The sequence below is a fragment of the Labrus mixtus genome, chromosome 14 (genome assembly GCF_963584025.1).
Source record: "Labrus mixtus chromosome 14, fLabMix1.1, whole genome shotgun sequence".
NCBI lineage: Eukaryota > Metazoa > Chordata > Actinopteri > Labriformes > Labridae > Labrus > Labrus mixtus.
Window position 1 is genome coordinate 10,353,530 of NC_083625.1, and position 19,736 is coordinate 10,373,265.

Sequence of the window (19,736 nt, forward strand, 5' to 3'; positions counted from 1 at the left end):
TGCCACCCTCGGCCATACAGCCCCATGGACATGCCAGTGTTCTAGTACTATGATTAATTGTTTATACGTCTGCATTTCATTGACACTATCTGAGTTGAGCCTTGGCTGCTGCACAGGGAGAGCAAAAGAGAGGGAGAGAGACAGGAAAAAGAGAGAGATGCAGTGAAACGAGAGGCAGGGGAATGACAGTCGCGGCAAAGAGAATAGAAGCAGACTCATTATGATGACTCAAGTGTTACAGTGCAGACTCTCAGGTTCACACCTCTGGGATTTCAGTGGTAGGTGTTCCCCAAAAAAGAGCACAAATGCAGAGGACGATGTGTTCAGGCTGGAAAAAGAACAAAGGAAAACAGCTTTTACAGCATCAATAAATAAAAAAGGAAGATTTTGAAGGGCTATATACTGTAAGTGTCATATTAAGTCTAGACATTCAAAACGTCAAAATATTAATTCTTTATGTAATTTGGCTTGAAAATAGTGACTCAATTCAGCAAATTATCGGTTGCATAACATTTTAATGAGATTGTCAACAGAAGTGACAGTCTGATTTTATACTTCATGATCAAAAAGGGAACTTGGCTCCAGACGGATAGAGTTTTTTTTTTTTACAGTTTTTCTCAGTCGCTGTGGTACACTTCTCAGATCAGAATTGAAATTCTCAAAAGTTCTTGCTCAATCTTCACATCATTGTGTCACTAGTGCACATCAAAAAAGCAGTTTCTCATTTCTTTGAACAAGTTGCAAATGCTTTGGTACATCCATGCAAATGATTATGTACAATTCTCTGCTGTTTCCTACATTATCAATTGCTTATTTCATGTTGATCAAAATGTATTATAACGGGTCTCTGTTGAATAGTCTCACCCCCCACAACGTTTAGGCATTAGTTCATCGCATAAGTCTTTACATGCAAAATGGTTGAACAAGTTGTCATAATATGTCAAGCATATTTCTATACATTTCCATTAGACTTTTTTTTCTAAATCTGTCCTGAATTGGTAAATTGCTCCCAGGTGTATCTTGACTTTCTCTAACGAAGGGAAATGTGTGACGCATTAGATCAACCAATGATCAACCAGTTTTCTGAAATAGCTCAATGATGCATCTCATGAACCATCAACTGGCAAGTATATATATAGCCGGAGCACAACACAATGATACAATGTCTGACAATGGAAGGACAAGGAATTGGACGGGGTCAACAGCCAGAGAAAAGAAGAAGAAGAGGAAGAGGAGTGAGGCTGCGTGGCGGAGGAGCTGGGAGGCAAAACAGAGGAAGATCCTGATGAGATAAGAGCCACACTTGTAGACCACGTTCTCAATCATGGGCTTGCAATGGCCGAGGCTGGTCAAAGGGTGCAGCCAAATGTTGGGAGAACAACTGTGTCCCCAATCATTCAGACTTTTCGTCGACAGAACAGGTATGTAATCTAACAATAGGCACTGTACTGTAATACTGTATACTTTCTCTAATGCTTCATTCAATCTTACAGTATTCCACTTGCATTTTACAATATACAGTAAGTATACTTTATACAGTGACATTTTATCTTACTCAATTTTGTGTTTTGCATGACTATATTTTTTCCACACAGGACTGCAAGACAACTTCACAGGGGTGGCAGAGGGCCCCTTTTCACACCTGAACAGGAGGAGGCTGTTTGCACCATGGTTGTAGAAAACAATGCCATAAGACTAAGGGAGATAAAGAGTGCCATTACAGAGGACAACAACATCTTTGAAAACATCCAAACAGTCAGCATCTCAACCATTGACAGGGTGCTGAAAAGACACCAAATGAATATGAAGCAGCTGTACACTGTTCCATTTGAAAGAAATGGTGAAAGAGTGAAGGAGCTGCGCTACCAGTATGTACAGGTAAAACATGTATGAGCATGCAGTAACTGTACCTCACAGTAAACGATACATTGTATAGTGATATACAGTACAGTGTGACCTTTACATGTTTGCTATGGCTGTAGAAAAGAAGATGCAATATGTGCTGTATACATTTGATGTAACTGTATCTTGTCCAAAATGAAAATGCATGTAATTCATAAAACTCATTTTGTGTCTTCTGGATATAGCGTATACTAGAACTGGAAGCAAGTGTACCACCGCACAACTTCATCTACATGGATGAGGCTGGCTTCAACCTAACGAAATGCAGAAGGTGTGGTTGAAGTATCATCGGCCACGGAGCTACAGTTGATGTGCCAGGCCAACGGGGCGGGAACATAACCGTGGGTGCTGCTATCTCTGAGAATGATGTGCTAACGCATATTCCCATTATTGGGCCATACAATACAGAGCGTCTTGTCACCTTTGTAGACACTCTCTACAGGGATCTCACCCCTGAACAAGAGAGGGGTCAGACTGGAGATGACTTGCCAAAGTACGTGATAGTTTGGGACAATGTCAGTTTCCATCGCTCCAACATCATCAGGCAATGGTATGTGACCCACAACAGGATGCTGATGGAGTTCCTGTCCCCCTACTCCCCATTCCTTAACCCCATTGAGGAATTTTTCTCAGCATGGAGATGGAAAGTATATGATCGCCAGCACACATACACAGATGACCCTTCTGGCTGCCATGGATGCAGCGTGTGATGACATCACAGCAGAGGCTGGATAAGACACTCTAAAAGATTCTTTCCACGCTGCATCGCAAGTGAAGATATTCGTTGATGTGATGTGGATGAGAATTTGTGGCCCAACAGACAGGAACATCAGGAGGTGTAGGAAGACTGCACTGTAATTCATACAGCACTGCATGTACAGTTTTCTCTAAGGAGATTGTCCCATATTCACATCTCTACTTTTGTTTTTTTCTTTGTGCTATGCAGTGCTGTCTTTTCCTTTCTGTATCGCAATGACATGGTCTGTCAACAAATCACTGTAAAAGCGTAAATGTGAATCTTGTCCAGTCTCTTACAGTCAATCGCCCACATACACTAAGGTGTAACTTACAATTTACAATAATTGTCATCAGAACTTTAGCCATAGTTTATATCAGAACACCCCTCCAGAGTACACTGTTATATTGACAACATGAGTAAGCAATTTGACTGTCTTATCCGTACACAAGGACTTGTCATTCTGATGGCACTGTCATGTTCATTGACACAGATATTTACTTTTGAGAGATGAACTAAGGATTTTGAGCAAGAGACTGGCTTTTGCGGGTAATCCATGGTGTTTTGCTATTTGTACGAATTGTTTTGAGAAATGCACTTACTGTTTTGCAAATGTTGAGGATGATTCGAGAAATGTACCAAAGCGACTGAGAAAAACTGTAATAGATTGTTTGAGTCTGTTGTGGTGGTAAAGATTAAGTATTTGCTTTGGAGCAGGACGAGTAGACAAAATGTGACACTTGTCCATCTTCCCCCTTTGATGATCCATTGAAATACTAAATCCAGCCACTGCATTCAATGTATTTAGACGCCTGCACTGAAAGACCTTATTAACACACCAGGTCCCATAGAGAGAGAGAGAGAGAAAATGCCAATTACCTGCAGGTATATAACAGTAATCAATGCTGATCCTGCTGCTTACGTATGCATGGGCACATGTGCACATGTGCACACACACTCAGATAAACAGACCTGCACATATGGCTCTACAGTCTATGCATATATTATGTGCTTGTGTGCATGCAGACATCCTTCATATTTTATTACTGCTGGAAAAAGGTCACTGTGGAACCTTGTGTATTATTTTCCACTGACTTAACAGAAATATTGACACTGCCTCTGGTAAAGGGCATACACACCACACCACCACTGATCCAGTGAGAATAAAAAAAAGCAGTACATTGGTAAGTTGTGCACAGTGTTTAGATGATATCAACGTCTATACCAACAGTTGGAGAACTCCGTGACTTACAAACACATATCTCTATTTATATGTAGGACATTTTGTTGCTACAAATACTCTTCAACACCCCCTCAGTAATCCCTCTGAGTTCCAAGTTGTTTGATTTTTTTTGTGTCCTGCTTTTGATTCAGGGGCTTTCTATTCCTGTTTTTAAAAGAAACCAGTAAGAATACATATCCCTTAAAGCGGTGTAGTTGACCTGATCAATATTTAGGTCTTATGGCAATATCACATTACAATATACAGTATATCAGAAAAGTCTCAGAAATGTATCAGAAATGTTCCCTTCATTTGTGTCCTGACCGCCCCTCTCTCTATCTCTAAATGCCAGAACATCAGGAGATGATCGGCTTTGTAAGCTGCATAAAGCTACAAGCTGTTATTGTTTTTAGAGACTTTTGGTTTCTTCCTGTTCCTGTACTTAAATATGTCCAGATTACGTCTGATGTATGGAGGCTGTTCATAATTAAAACCTCAATGCGGAGCTCTTAACCTCTTGACACCATGCTATTTTTAATAGCGGGAATTAAGACTTGATTATAAGCGTGAGATTAGCTTATCAAACATCACCTGGACGGCTCGGGCAAAAGGTTATCAGGGGGCAAACCCAATCACAAGATATGAAAACCTTCATAAATATAAAGCTGCTGTATAGGATGAAAATCCAAATAGTGTGTCTGTGTGCCAAGTGGGCTGCTGCTTGTAATGTCTTTCATGGCATCTATCCATCCACCATAAAGTAACAAACCATTGCTCAGTGTAAACAAAATAATATTATTATTGATATTTTCTGGTAATTAACCTTTGAATAAAGCATATACAAACTCTATTATGTTTTAACAATGAAATGAACCGCAGCTACACATTGGATTCATTAATTAAACATGCTTACTGTTCATAAAACATGGCTCTAAAATACAGATCCAGAACAATCTACATGCATTTAATTAATAGCTCATTCCCTGTCATTGTTAGGCAATATCAATAAAGAATTTTACATGATTCAAAAATGTCCAATAGTTTCTGTCAATAAATAGTGTATAATGAAAGATTTTTTAGCACATATTTCTGTGCTGCTGTCTTAAAAGCTCACATAAACTTCAAGGCAGGGTTTATAATTTTCAAAAACTAGCATCATTTTGAAAGTAGCATTCCCTCAGTGCTCTATGTGCACCCAGCCCCTCCCCTCTGTGCTCCCTCAAACGCCACACCTTTAACTTACATGCACGAGTGCCGTTGCTCCAGAAGCAAACCTCAGCTCATCGCTTTCATCGTGTAGAAAATACATAGTGTCATGTCTCATTCAGATGTAAGTAAACAATTTGATCATAATACATGTAAAAAGAAACAACAACTAAAAGACTATTATACTACTCACGAAGGCCAACGACAAACTCACAGTATAAACTCTGTCATTGGTGACAGGGTAGGTAGAGAACCAGCGGGGAGCAAGGGTGGCATGATTGGTTCATCAAATTGATACCTCGTTGCAGACTTTGGTCAAAGTTCGTTCCTTTTACAGAGCACATTCATTTTTTTATTTCTGTCAGGACCTAAAGTAAATTCAATCCAAAATCTTAAAACGTGTATACAGAAAGAATCACCAACTCTGCTTTTAACTTAAAGGGATAATGTTTTCACAGTTGTTATAATGCTGGTCTTCATTACTTTTAGCAAATAGCCACATGTCTGGCTGAATAAGCATTTAAAACATCCTACCCTCTAATGCTGGACCATGTAGACAGTTTAACCTGTTGCTCACAGAGTCAAAACAATTTTCAAATCCAGCTGTGAGATGAGCTGATTCTTAAAGAATACCCACTTGTGCATACAGGTTCATGTCTAAAATTGCCAACATATCTTTAGTCATATATGGGTCTATTTATAGCTTTATATATAAAAAGCAGTTTCATTTTTTGCATGGAATGGATCATATTTTAAAGAGAGGTCTTTTATGACTGATGACAAATAATATGTTTCTCACAAGGTTTGGTATATTATCCAAAATCATGGAATGGCTTACTGAAAGTTTGGAACAAAAGCTTTTCAAACAATGCTAATCAATGCTCACCATGTTTGTTAAGGGATTAACAATTCATTATAAAACATGATGATGAATAATCAATTGTGAAAACATTGAGAAAAAAAAGCCTCAAGTGACAAACATCTTGTGTCACTATTTTAATGTTTAACTACTTTGCATAATCCCCAGCGGAGGTTATAATTCCTTTTTAGCTTTTAAAAAAGGTTCCTGGGCTGTGTAAATACAGAGGAGGCAAGATAAGGAATAGCAGCTTTTCCAAAATATGTTTAAAATCCTCAGGGGTACAATGTGCACTTACAAAGTTTCATGGCATGTTGTATGTATACAGTCAATAACTCCCATATATACCACACTGCTTCATGGTCTCCTAGAGCTATTAATATTATTGATAGATCTGTTTAACCTTCCTGTTGTAAATGCATTCCCCCGACGCTCTTCAGGAGACAAGTCATTATCCTAGCGGTGCACTGAGACCAGACCAAATGAATCAAGAATGCAAGTGAGAAGGCAAATACATATATCATTAAATGCTCTCTCTTTCTCCAGCAAACACACACACACACACACACACACACACACACACACACACACACACACACACACACACACACACACACACACACACACACATACAGAGATGCACTTACCATAATCTAATGATGCATGACAGAATAATTTAGTTATGTGAATGCTCTGTGGGTTTAGGAAATGAAAAAACATAGTTTTATTTATTTAATATTTCAGCTCAAACACTGTAGTTAATGTACTTCTTTCCCCATGTTGGCAGATGATTCTTCCCTGTTAAAAAACTTGTAGCTAGCTCAGGTAGCAGCAGAGTAAAGAGGCTGTCAATGATATGTCAAGACAGAAGCACATTAAAGGGCAGCAGCCAAGAGCAGACGAGCATTCAATTTAATCACATGCTTCATTCAGAATGGATCAGATCCGGGGAGGTAGAAGAGCGGCAGACTGGTGTGAAAAGGATGCATGAATGTCTAAAAGTAATGGGAAGATTGATGGAAACAGTGCTAGTGTTGTGATGATAAGTGTTGGGAGAGAAGACTGAAGAGAGGAGGAAACAGAAGGCAGCAGTCGGGCAGAAAGAAGGGTGCTGAAAATGTGGAAAGGTTGTGTGTTTGTGTGTGTGTGTGTGTGTGTGTGTGTGTGTGTGTGTGTGTGTGTGTGTGTGTGTGTGTGTGTGTGTGTGTGTGTGTGTGTGTGTGTGTGTGGTCCTGGTAACATATCAGGCTGGCTGACTGCTGGTAATTTGCAGCAGCGCCTATTTTGGCTCATTCCAATAAACTTTTTATCAACAAAATGTATAACAATCCTAAAGTTTTAGCTTGGTTTCTGTGTGTAATTAGCATGATACATATAACATATAACATTCCACCTTCTCTTTTCTTATTGAGGACTTTTTGTACAATTTTTAGTCTGAAAAAAATGTCCAAATCCTCATATGGCATGCTAGATAAGCACTATTTTATTGCATACAACGATTATTACGTTTGACTTCAATTTTGTTTTACTTGCTTGTTCCTAAAGCCTCATCCCTTTTTAGCTCCTCTCTTACCATTTTTTTTTACATGCAAACATGACTTTTTAAATTTATCACACCCTCTCCTCTCCCTGTCTCTGTTCGTGTTTACAATTCTGCATCCAATATACTATGTGCCATCTTTCTGTCAACTGCTTCCTCTCCTCAAGCTACCACCACCACCACTGTAAACGTTTCTAGACTTTTTGTGCAGGTGCCTACCCCTGCTGGTTATTTCCCACCAAAGTGTTTGTGTGTGTGGGCAAGAGCGGTGCTGCTATTTTGCCTCATTCGCCTACACTACAGAAGAGAAGGCTTAAAGCACTAATTAGAGCATCTCGGATTACCCAATCCCCTGCTCCTGCCATCGCACATGCAAAACACACTCATGCTATGAATCGGAGTCAGCTATATTTAGATGAGGGAAATCAGTTCTCCAGCCAGAAAACACTGTACCAAAGTCAGTGTAGGTTATTCATGATTGACATCTCGAACAAGCTAATTAGGTATCATGAAGCCAAAGCAGTACAATTGTCCATCTTATTTATAGGGATTTTGAAGGACAAGATTGTTGAAGTGCTTGTTCAACAGGTGTTCGGTTACCAAGTCATCAGAAACACCAATGCTCTCACTACCCTTTGGTATCTTATATAGACACAAAAGATGCCGTCTGTTTTGTCTAACAGGTAGTTAATGTCTCTGACAATGTATCAGTATTTGAAGCCTTAAAAACAAGAATTGAATAACAAGAATACAGACAATCACTTACATGATTTTCATTGGAGAAAATCAATTTAAGTTTTTGTCCTTACCAACCTCACCGTTTAAAAAGAATTAGACAGTGGCTATCTGTCTATCCATCCATCCATCCATCCATCTTAGGCTGAGTTACACTGTACCCCCCACAGGATCCCAAAGTCATGATCGTAGGCCTTCTCAAAATTCAGGAAATACATGTAGACTGGATGAGCACTTAAAGTTCCCATGATCCCCATCAGCATCCATGCATTGGTAAAGAGCTGGTCTACTGTAACACAGCCAGGTGGGAATCTGCATTGTTAATCACTAATCTGTGGTGACAAGCTATACCAGAGCTACTTTCCAGCACCTTTCAACCTTTCCTGGGAGGCTGAGGATAGTGTAATGCCAGGATAACTGAGGAAACAACATCCAGCTCCTTTCTTCTTTTTAAATAAAAAGGGAACCACCAACCCCCATGAGAAATTCTGATCTCAGACCTATACATGCAAAATTGAAGAGCCCAAGTCCATAGCCTTCAGCATCTCAGGGAGAATCTTATTCAAACCTGGTGCCCAGCCACTCTCTTCCACAACCAGTGAGGCCACATCCATCCTGGCTACCCATTACCTGTCTGCTGCTTTCCAGAGACCCCTGGGTTACTTAGGCGCAAAAGGTGGCTTTGCAGAATCAAACTAACCTACATAGAAGATATTATTTCTTCTCCCTCGAGGAGTTGTTGTTTGAGACAATTCTTTCTAATCAGCAGAAACTAAATTAGCTCTTCAAAGTTTACTGGTTCCATTTGGAAATAAAAAATATGCTCTAAAAGTAACTTTTGCGAAACAATTTACTATAAAGGGGCAGTCTACTCTGCAGAATAACATCAGCATTCAAACGAGAAAATGGATTACTCCCTCTTTCAACTTGAAAGGAAATTTCTAACCCTAACCCTAACCCATAAAAAAAATTGGTTTTGGTACTAAAAGAAAACCAATTAGCTTTATCAAATTGCAGCCTGTAAATATTTAATACATGATCATCTATAGTCATGGGCTGAGACTGAGAATCAGTGATGAGATTTCCAGAGTTCCTGAAATGTATGAGAAATTATGGATCTGACCACTGTTAGTAAACAATAATGTTTTAATGTTACATAGTCTAAAGAAAGCTTGAGTGAAGCCTCTGTGTAACTTACTAAAAACTGAGAACCAGCAGAAACATAATGAACAGGTGCTTCTCCTTGGAAAGTAATAAACCATTTGCAGACATATCGAGAGAGAGATAAATTTAGCTTTGATTTTATTTTGGACACATAGTCGCTTTGTAGGTTGCTAAATCGAAGTATTGGCTGGAAGTTGTGTAAGACCAACCACTGGGTACACAGTAAAGAGAGCTACAAAAACAAATGATAAGTATACTCAGGATGTGGACATACTGTATGTTACCTTGTCCATTAATACAAAAGCATGAAATGATAACCAATTGCCACATCGTCAGATGTACAAATGGATGCTACATGTATACAAAACTTTGCCATGTGATAAAATGTGCTCTGTTAAAATTGTATTTGTTTTAATTTGATTAATAGGAGTGAAATGTTTTGAATAATTTGTATTAAACACACACAAGGTACTTGTGCCCTAAACATCAACATAAGAAATCTCTGGCAGAGAATTAAGAAGGGATCATGTGTTCACTGTCAGATCGATTTCAATCCAGTCCTTGTTGTGATGAACTGGTGACTACATCGTATGGCTGAGTAGTAGTGTCTAGCTCAAATCTGTTTGGCACTTACATCTCACAACCTTCTGTCATACCAACACTTGCCAGTCATTGCAGATGGCCAGTGTTTTGTTGAACACAATCCAAATATATCACATCCACTCATAGGCACATGCTTTTCTACTGGTCATTAGATTGCTAAAGTATTTCCGTGTTGCTGCCTCGCTCATGATTCATTTTATGGATGTCATTCTGTTTAACCTGTTTCTCGTACCAAGATGGCGCCACAGATGGTTGCCACGGTACTGTGCTCTCTCGTACTTGTGTTTTTCTTTATTTTTGTAGTTTTTTATTCCGAACTACTTATCAGTGGACTGTCTTCTGCAGAATTTTTCTTATCGGTTCTTATTGAGCCTGAAAGTTTCAGACAGCATATTAAGCGTCCCACCAGGGGGTCTAACACACTGTACCACTGCTACACAGTTTTAAAAGACTCATATCGCTCTGTTTCCCGTGCAGCTTTAGGGCTCTCTGGTCACTGTTTAATTCACCTTATCCCGACCTACAGGCAGAAGTTAAAAACTGCTAAGCCTGTAGTAAGGACTGTAAAGAAATGGACAGAGGAGTCGAAACAGGAATTACAGGCCTACTTTGGCTGCACTGATTGGAGTGTTTTTGAAGCTGCATCAGCATATTTTTGATGTCAAAACATTTTCTTGAAAACATTCGACATTTTTGAAGTCATCGTTTTTTCATGAAAATGTTCGACTTTTTTAAAGTCAAAAAATGAGCATGAACATTTTTGTTCATGAACATTTTGGACATTTTTTCAAGAACTTTTTGGACATTTTTGAAGTCAAAACATTTTCATGAAAATCGCCATTTTTGAAGTCAACATTTTTTCATGAAAATTTTCAACATCTTTGAAGTCAAAACATTTTCTTGAAAATTCTCGACATTTTTGAAGTCAAAATTTATTCATGAAAATTTTCTAAATTTTTTAAGTCAAAAAAAGCAACACGAGGGAGGAACAAGACAAAACAAGAGAGGAAATCTATTTAAAACACCCCCCCAAAAAAAATCATGACAAGGAGATAATCATTATAAGAAGCAAAGAAGAAGGATTTTAGATTTTCAGGTGCGATTCAGTTGAGACAGATGTTTCTGTTGAATATCAGAATCAGAAATACTTTATTAAAGCAAGGGGAAAGTCAGCTATACAGAATAGAGGGAACTTTTTCTGAATTCATGAGAAGCTAAAGTTCAGCCTGGCTGCAGTAACAGTGGTCCTGTAATATAGCAATAAAACAGCACTAATGTTACTGGTGTGCAGACTTTCAGTTGTCTATGCCAACAGAGACGAGACTTAAGTTCAGTAAATAACATTGCATAAGAAAGAAGATCCCTTTACTAATTCTTTTAGGAAAGCCCATTTGCAACCACAAGGGGATTCAATTTATATTTTTAATGGTCACTGGAAACATTACTCATCTTTAGTTACTTGTTCTGATTTCAGTGCATTCCCCCAGGTGGCCATTTGTTGAACAGTTTATTTTCACTTATTTTACAAACCACGTACAAATTCAAGTTGAAATGTATTCCAAAAAACAGCATCTCCAATACTGATCCTCTAACCCTTAATTAAAAAGCCATGCATCTAGTTCAGCTTGACAGAGTAATTGCTAGTAAACAGCTTTAACATGGGGTTTTGTACTTTCCTCTAGTGTTGTGGGTCCCCTGGGTGCAACCAATACATGAGCTACTGCACGAAAAGAAAGATAAAAAGTGAAACATATTATTGTGGTAATAGAGAGAGAAAGAGGGGGAATGAAAAACAGTAGATGCTGTGAAACTGGTGGAGGTCAGGCTGCTGCTGCAGTGTGTCAGAGCAGAATGAACCAAGGTCCTCCATCAGAAATCAGAGACTAAATGGATGACTGGGCTGGGAAACTGCAAGGGCTTTACTGAAGTGATGAAGGTCTGACTCAGGAAGTGGCACACTCTGATACACTTAGTATGTCGTGTCAATCACCTTTGGTCCCCAGAGAAAAAACGCTGTACTTCTGAAACTTTTGTTTGACAACCAAACAAAACCAATCAAGTACAACAATTATATATCAACTCTGACCAGATGTTGCCATATCAACAAAATATCAATGGAGTGGCTGGTTTTATGCAACATGCTACACATATTGCATTTGCCAGAAGAAAAAGTCAGGGTGTTTCCAGGGGCGGTCTGGGGAAAAACATAGAGCCCCCACCTCCCATGAATGTAAATAGCCACCCATATGCTATCCCATTAACTATAATTGGCTATGCATGGTCTTGTTTTGTTTCAGCTAAACACATAATGTTTATTTAATGTTTATTGTTATTGTGGAGAAACAATTTATTTTGAAGTTCTTGAAGAATTAAACATGGAAGATATGTCGGCACTCTGGTATGTTGTTAAATTAAGATGTATTTAAAAATAATTACACAGAATGATACCTTAAAGGTAGTTATAGACAGAATTGTGGATACATGAATGTGATACAATGCTATGATTATGTCGTTGTTAAAGACTTGTGGGATAAATGCTATTCTTGTTGTCACTGCTGTTCACGCTTTCATCTCTTTAGCGCTAATATAAACAAAACATTTCCTGCTCATGGCAACTGTTCTCCTAAAAGCAGAAGAACGCATTAGACTAATGTCTTATCCTACATCCAGCCTGATTTATTTCATTTTACAGTAGACGCCTTGTACTAGTTTGCAGTGTTCCTCCTCATCCAGCACACTGATATCAGTTTCCTCCTCTGACGAGCTCTTGTGGTCGGATCATTTCCTTTAACACAATTTAGTGAAGGAAAGAAGGCAATTTGCTGGTTAAACTCTCACACACCAGAAAGTGCATTTCTAATGATCCCATCTCTGCCATGACAGCATCAAATCCCATACCTTCCTCCTCCTGTAGAAACTATAGCTCTTTTCATGCACCAAATAGATATATTATTCAATATTGTACAAGATTCTTTTGTAAACTTTTACAATAGGGGTACATCTGTTCACTTGTTTGCATTTAGCTGGTATGCACCAAAAACACCAGAACAAATTGTTTGCTTGTGTACTAACTGTAGGGCTGTCAAACGATAAATTTTTGTATCAAATCAATATTAATTGATAAATTACAATAGTTAATTTTGATTAATCACATTTTTAATCACGTTTGAAATTCCATTATTTTGCATTTAGAAATTAAAAAATGCTTGCCTTTTATTTTGAATAATTATGCTCTTCTAAGCTATGAGTTCTGTGCTTGCGTTTTGAATTCAACCCTGTTTTTATTTTCAAATAAAGATAGGCCTAAAGATAGGTAGATCCAATATTGCACACAGAAAACAACTAAACCATGGAAAAATTTACTTGTTTCGGATGAAAAAGATGTAGCAGTGTCATTCTTTTCCATCAACATGACTACAGTGTGACACCGAGGCTTATCCACGGGGCACCAAAAGGGAAAGTCAAGTGCAATTAATCACAATTTAAAAAATGAATGTTTTCATTTCAGACCTTCCTTAATTCCATGACCATAATCATGATTAAAGTGTTTATTTTGACAGTCCTACTTAGCAATATACACTGATTCAGATAAAACCGATCGTAAAGAATGAGAATTCAGTCTACCCAATTTCTTATTTAGAAATACTGTTCTCTAACTTCTTTAGCAAAAAGTTAGAATTTTGTGGTTCTAAACAAAAACAAACACAGCTAACAAATTTAACATGGGTTTTAATGGTTGTCACAGAAAAACTAATACAGAGATTTCCTCCTTGATTTGTGCAAATAAGCTGTAATTTAATACAAAAAATTCTGAACTCTACATTTAGTTTTTACATTAATATTGCCTTAATAATAGGAAATGTAACAAATTTTAGTCTGGATTTGCAGGTAGGATGTGCTTATACAGTGGATATGCTTATTAACATTATTATGCAGTAAAGATCAGATGTGTTTTATTCTTAATGAGAAACTGTAGGTATCTAATTTTAGCTGCGAGGTCTAGAGCAGTGAGTCACAGCATTGTGTTCATACAAAAAGAAAGAGCCATCTGTGTGCTTCTGGTACAGATATTCAGTCAGATTTTTGTGCAAGTTCTTAATTTCAGGCTAAGAGGCTGTGAGGTCTATCGGTCAGTCAAGCTGACTGCCTGTCCTATTGTTGATCGTTGATTTCGTTTCTGCATGTTCAGCTGCATGGTTGTGTTTGATGCTTAAGGCTAATGCTTATTTACAATGTTTTTACATGTTTTCTTATTATTTTTGTATACAGTTTTACAAATGGTTTCATTTTGTTGACAACTACTCCCTTTGTCCTTTTCAACCGTTTTTCATTTGAGGCAACTGTCTATTTCAATGCCCTCTTCTGCTTGTGCAATGCCTCGCTTCCTGCCTGCTTAACATATTCTGTCTTAATGTATTATAACTCTTTGAGGAGCCACATACAGATTCAGCAACAACTTACAAAAGCTTAAGAGATCCCAATGCCTTAAGGCTTCCTTGCTTTTGTCAAACATGTTTTGTTCACATTGTTGCAGTACCTGAGTTCAGTTTTTGTGTCCTTTTTCTGTTGAAACTGTGATGATGCAAACAGAATTGAATGTGCTTCTATGTGTCGTGTGCGCTGGGGTTGACTAATGACCACTTGAAAGAAAACCCAGATCAAGGAGTGTGTGTGCTTTTGTGTGTGTGCATAAGAGTTGTAGCAGATTTAATGGATATTGCTGTAGATAATGGGGGTATAGAGAGGCAGAGGGCCGTATAGATTCTGAACAAAGCTCATTGAATATCCATAATCCTCTTTATGGCACACTACCTTTATGACACTGCATCTCCACGAAGCAATAAGTCATCGAACCACCGTCACGCATGGTTATGAGAGGTGAGACCTGGTCGATATGACAACATCAGCCATAATCTAAGACACTGACTCTTAAATGACTGTAGCCTGAATCAGAGACAGAAAGAGGGCAGAAAACAAGAGAGGGCTCATGCAAGACTGTTTAAAGATTAGACACCAAACAGTTGTTCTTATCATCTGCAGCCCACCTATACTAATCATATCACGAGCTGGAAAAACTAAAAGCAGGACCCAAGTGCAGAACTAAAGAAACTATTTATTTTAAACAAAAAGTCAAAAAACAAGGCTTACTTCTTGAAAAGTACAAACTGAAAAATAATGGACAAGGAGACAAACAAGGAGCCATGAGGAAAATCACAGGACACAAGTCTAGCATGCCGAAATTGCAACAATGATCTGACACAGGAGGGAGAAACACAGAGACTAAATAGACATGGGGTAATCAAACACAGGTGAGACTAATAACACAGGCAATCAACACTGGAGGGAAACACACAGAGGCAGGAATAAAATACAAGAAACACTGAGGACAACTACAAACTAAATCATGAAACACTGAAGACACACAGAGAACTCAAGAATGTAACAAAACACACTAGAACATAGAGAGACACAAGAATAAGAAATGACACCATCACAACAGGGAACACTGAAGACTAAAGTAGGAAACAATCAACACTAGTATAGCTAATTAACTAAGTTACAAAACAAGGAATAAACTAACTAAACAAGAGTGACAAATGCTCAAATTTGGATCATTATCTAAATATAAAGAGTGTTTCCTTTTATTTGGAAGAGGGTATTTGGATTCAAATAGATTAGTATTGCAATTTGTTTGAAAACTATTAGTGGCATTAAATCCTGAATTGATAAGTTGAACTAAATAACTTTTGGGGGTTATCATATTTTATTATAATCAGGAGTCAATAATTATCACTACTGTAAATACCTTTGTAAACAACAAGTGTGAATTGAAGGCAGTGCAGATGTTTTTTTTTTCTTCTGTTAAATCAGATCAGGCAGCATGTAAACCTTCTTATCTACTAAAATGTGTTATGAGTCAAACTAATCCAGTTGATTGGACTGATTGATACATGAAGTTTGTATGTATTTCTGAATTAGCACTGAGTTTTCTTCCATCCAATTTATCAATTGGACTTCCTCAATCAAACTTGACATATGTTTGTAGATTAAAGCATCACCGTGGCTATGTGAGATACCCCAGAGCTCAATTATTGGCCCCCTCAACATCTCTACTCCGGTGCTTATCATCTCAAAACATAAAGCTGATGACTCAATATCTAACCTTGTACAAAAGATAATCCCAACTGCTTCTTATCTTTCAGCAACTGTCTCAAGGGCATTGAATATTGGACGTTTAAGAAATAAATGTTGTGTATCAAAAGGAAAATTTACTATGTTTTGGCAGCAAAATATTTGACAATAAGAGAACAAAGTCAGTCTTGCTTCTTTACATAAATCAAGTCTTTGTCTTGTTGATATAGAGAAGGTAATTTATGCTTCTTCGTCACTTTTTTAGAGATCTATCTATCTATCTATCTATCTATCTATCTATCCATCCATCCATCCATCCATCCATCCATCCATCCATCCATCCATCCATCTATCTATCTATCTATCTATCTATCGCTCTATCTCTCTCTTAAGAAACCATTTGAATCTGTCTTTACACACTCACACCAATTGCCTGTTGGATTCAGAATTGATTTTAAGATTTAACTGATTAATTAAAGCTTCATTCAGGGTTCCCTATCTCGCTATCTTGTCATCTCATCTCAAAGAAAAGGTGTGCTTCAGAGTGATGTGCATGAATAACAATATCTGAACTCAACATAACTTAAGTTCACCCATCAGTTAAGGATTCAAATACTGCATTTATGTACTAAATGAAAATGTCATGTCCTAACACTTAACTTAACCATTCCCCCCTCCCGCTGTAGTCTCAATCTAATAATTTAAAAAGTCTCTCCCTTTAACCTTTTTTCAGCTTCTGATGTATGAAAGAGGATGTGAAAAAAACAATAACCCAGTGATTGCTTTGCTTTGATTTTCTTTCCTCTAGAAAATATTATTACATCCATCATCAACCCCGATGCTGGTATAAACTATCTCAACTGAAAAGACTGCAATGCAGCACTGCTCACATTACATTTGTCCAAATTATTCGTTCAGACTTTAGTGGCTGTGTTTGAATGTAATTTTCATCTCTCAGCATTCTCACTCTGCCTATAAAGAAGAGACTTAGAGCATGTCAGCACCTGGCCATGATCACAAACTTTTTCAGTTGCCTGATTTTTTCCCATAGAAATGAATAATGACAACAAGGATGTTGTAAACACTTTTTAGTGTGCAGCAATAAGATAGGGATAGAGCAGTATAAAATGTATGCAGAACAAAGCTAAGTAAAGAGTTAAGCAGTGTATTCAGTATAGTTTATTTATCTTTATGTGGTCATGTGTTGGTCCTCAACAAAAAGAAAGATTAGGGGGTACTGACTTTCATTTTTCACCTGAGGTACTTCATAAATAAACATAATATACAGTTCAAACCTGCCCACTTAGCTCATTCAGAGTAGTAATATGACCATTTTATAAAATGAATCACAACCTTTCCTCTCTGATATTATTTCCTCTGTAATATGAAAACGTTGATGTCATTTGCAGAATTCTCCATATTGGGTTATCTACATTAATTCATTTTTCCACCGTGCCATGATTTGTTCAACCTTATGGTTTTGGAGTCAGCCCTGTAATATTATGCATTTTTTTGGTGCCTGGCATCAGCTCTGAAATGTCACTGACAGCATATTTATTAGCTCAGGACATTTAAAAAACTCTACCCTCTCTCGAGTGAAACAACAAACAACATCAGTCTTCCACTGAGCTCAGCTGACGTTTAATATAAAGAGTTTATTAAAGGTCACCTTTCCAATGGGATGTCAGTAAGCTCTCATGCCATCATAGTGATATTTTATTCAGAGGCCATAAGGAAAGCATCAGTTCTAGTCAAATATGTACATTACATTATGAATGTGTTGTTTAAAATTATACTTAATGTCCATGTATTTAATGATTAATAAATAACTCTTTTCATCCCCCTTAATCTTTTAAAGCTTTCACCTTTTCCTTGTGTCCTTGTGAAAAAGTTGTTAATGGAACAGAATCCTTCAACATATAAAGACGAGATCAAAATGTGGGGGGATGAAATACATACAAAACCTCCAAGAAAATATATTATCCTTAAATAGACTTTTAGTAGTTCAAATAAGGCCCTTTATCTTTTAAATACTAATTCCTAAGCCATCTGCAAAGATGTACTTGACCTCTTTTGGGCATCCTACCTTGAAGTAAAAATACATTATAAACCTTAGTGACAATTTGCTTTGGAAGGGTCTGTCCACCGCCAAGACTCATCGATTTAGAAGGATGAATCCCAATGACATTGGTGATGCCTTGAGATTTTTTAACTTGGGATGTCAGGTTCTATTTAGTCTTTTCTGTCCTAGACCAAGTCCCAGCTCATCAAACTACAATCCAGATAGCCTCAACTTGCTAACAAAGAAATGTTTGGCCTAGTTGTTAAACTTGTTTAGCTGAGTGGTTGTGTTTGATGATTCAGCGCTTAGAGTTGCATTTGAGCTTTATGATGTTGTTTGTGTACTGTACATCTACATTTATACGTGTACTAGTGTGTCTGTGTGGTTCATTGCATACTCCACCATAATGCTTTTTTATATTTTACTTTATGTGCAAGCCAACAGGCTATGAACCCTAGCAATATGAAGCTATGAACAATGAAGCGGTGCCCTCTGTAGGCTTGGTACACAGTTGTTGTGTTTCCTGTTGCTGCATTTTTAACTAACATTGTTGATGATCTGCACATCAAGCTATAACTAAAGGCCACAGCATAGGCCTGCACCTTACCCAAGGTATAATAAAAGCATGGTTTTCACACTTAAGTATGGGCTTTACTGAGTCACTAGCATGCCTGTGAACTATTTGCCTTGTGTGATGTTAGACCCACAGAATGTCTTCTTTAGTTTCTTCGATGCTTATAAGACAGAAAAAGATCAAAATTTAAAGAAAGCCATTTGTCCATCAGTATTTTTGACTAAGAAAGTGGGTTTTGCCCCCAAACTGTTATCTTAGACTGAGTTTATTTCCACAGAATGCATGGGGTCATTTTCACTTCTGCAGAGAGTAAACCAATTAAATCCAGCAGCAGCTCGACACTTCTCCTGACACAGTACTGTCTGTTCTGTCAGAGGGGCTCAGCTGTCTGCGTCCTTTTCAAGGGGTTTTTCTCCCCAGTGCATATCTAAAATTATGGGGACTATCTCAAGCAATTATAGCCATAGGGGAAGTGTTAGGGCTCAGGGAAGTGTTATAACAGGACTGGAGCCTATCTTATGAATATGAATCTTCTGATTAGACTGTTCTTTTAATGCAATGTCAAAGGCTTCTGCTAAAATGTATCTAATTAAGAGAAATGATGACGAAGCAGCACCATGTGATTAGTGCAAGTAGAGAGATGCTTTTGTGGCTAGCTCACTACTAATGCACTGTCACACACAACACACAATGACACACAATGCGCTAATGACCTCTAGTAAAACGTCATGGTGCCATTGATTTCCTGCTGTTTTGTACAAAAGGTCTCGGTGGTGTTGAGTTAAAAGACTCTGTGGCCGGATGGGGAGCAAATCTAATTCAAAGCCTCTATCCCAGAAGGTTTTTTTTATTTTTCAGGCCAAGACGAGTGGTTTCCCAAGTGGTTTGGCTCAAGTTACACAACGCCAGTCATCTGTAATGCCATAATGATGTTAGAAAACACAGGAAGAGAGATCAAGTGTGTCCAGCATAAAGCTTCTATCCTCATTTAGCCATGAACC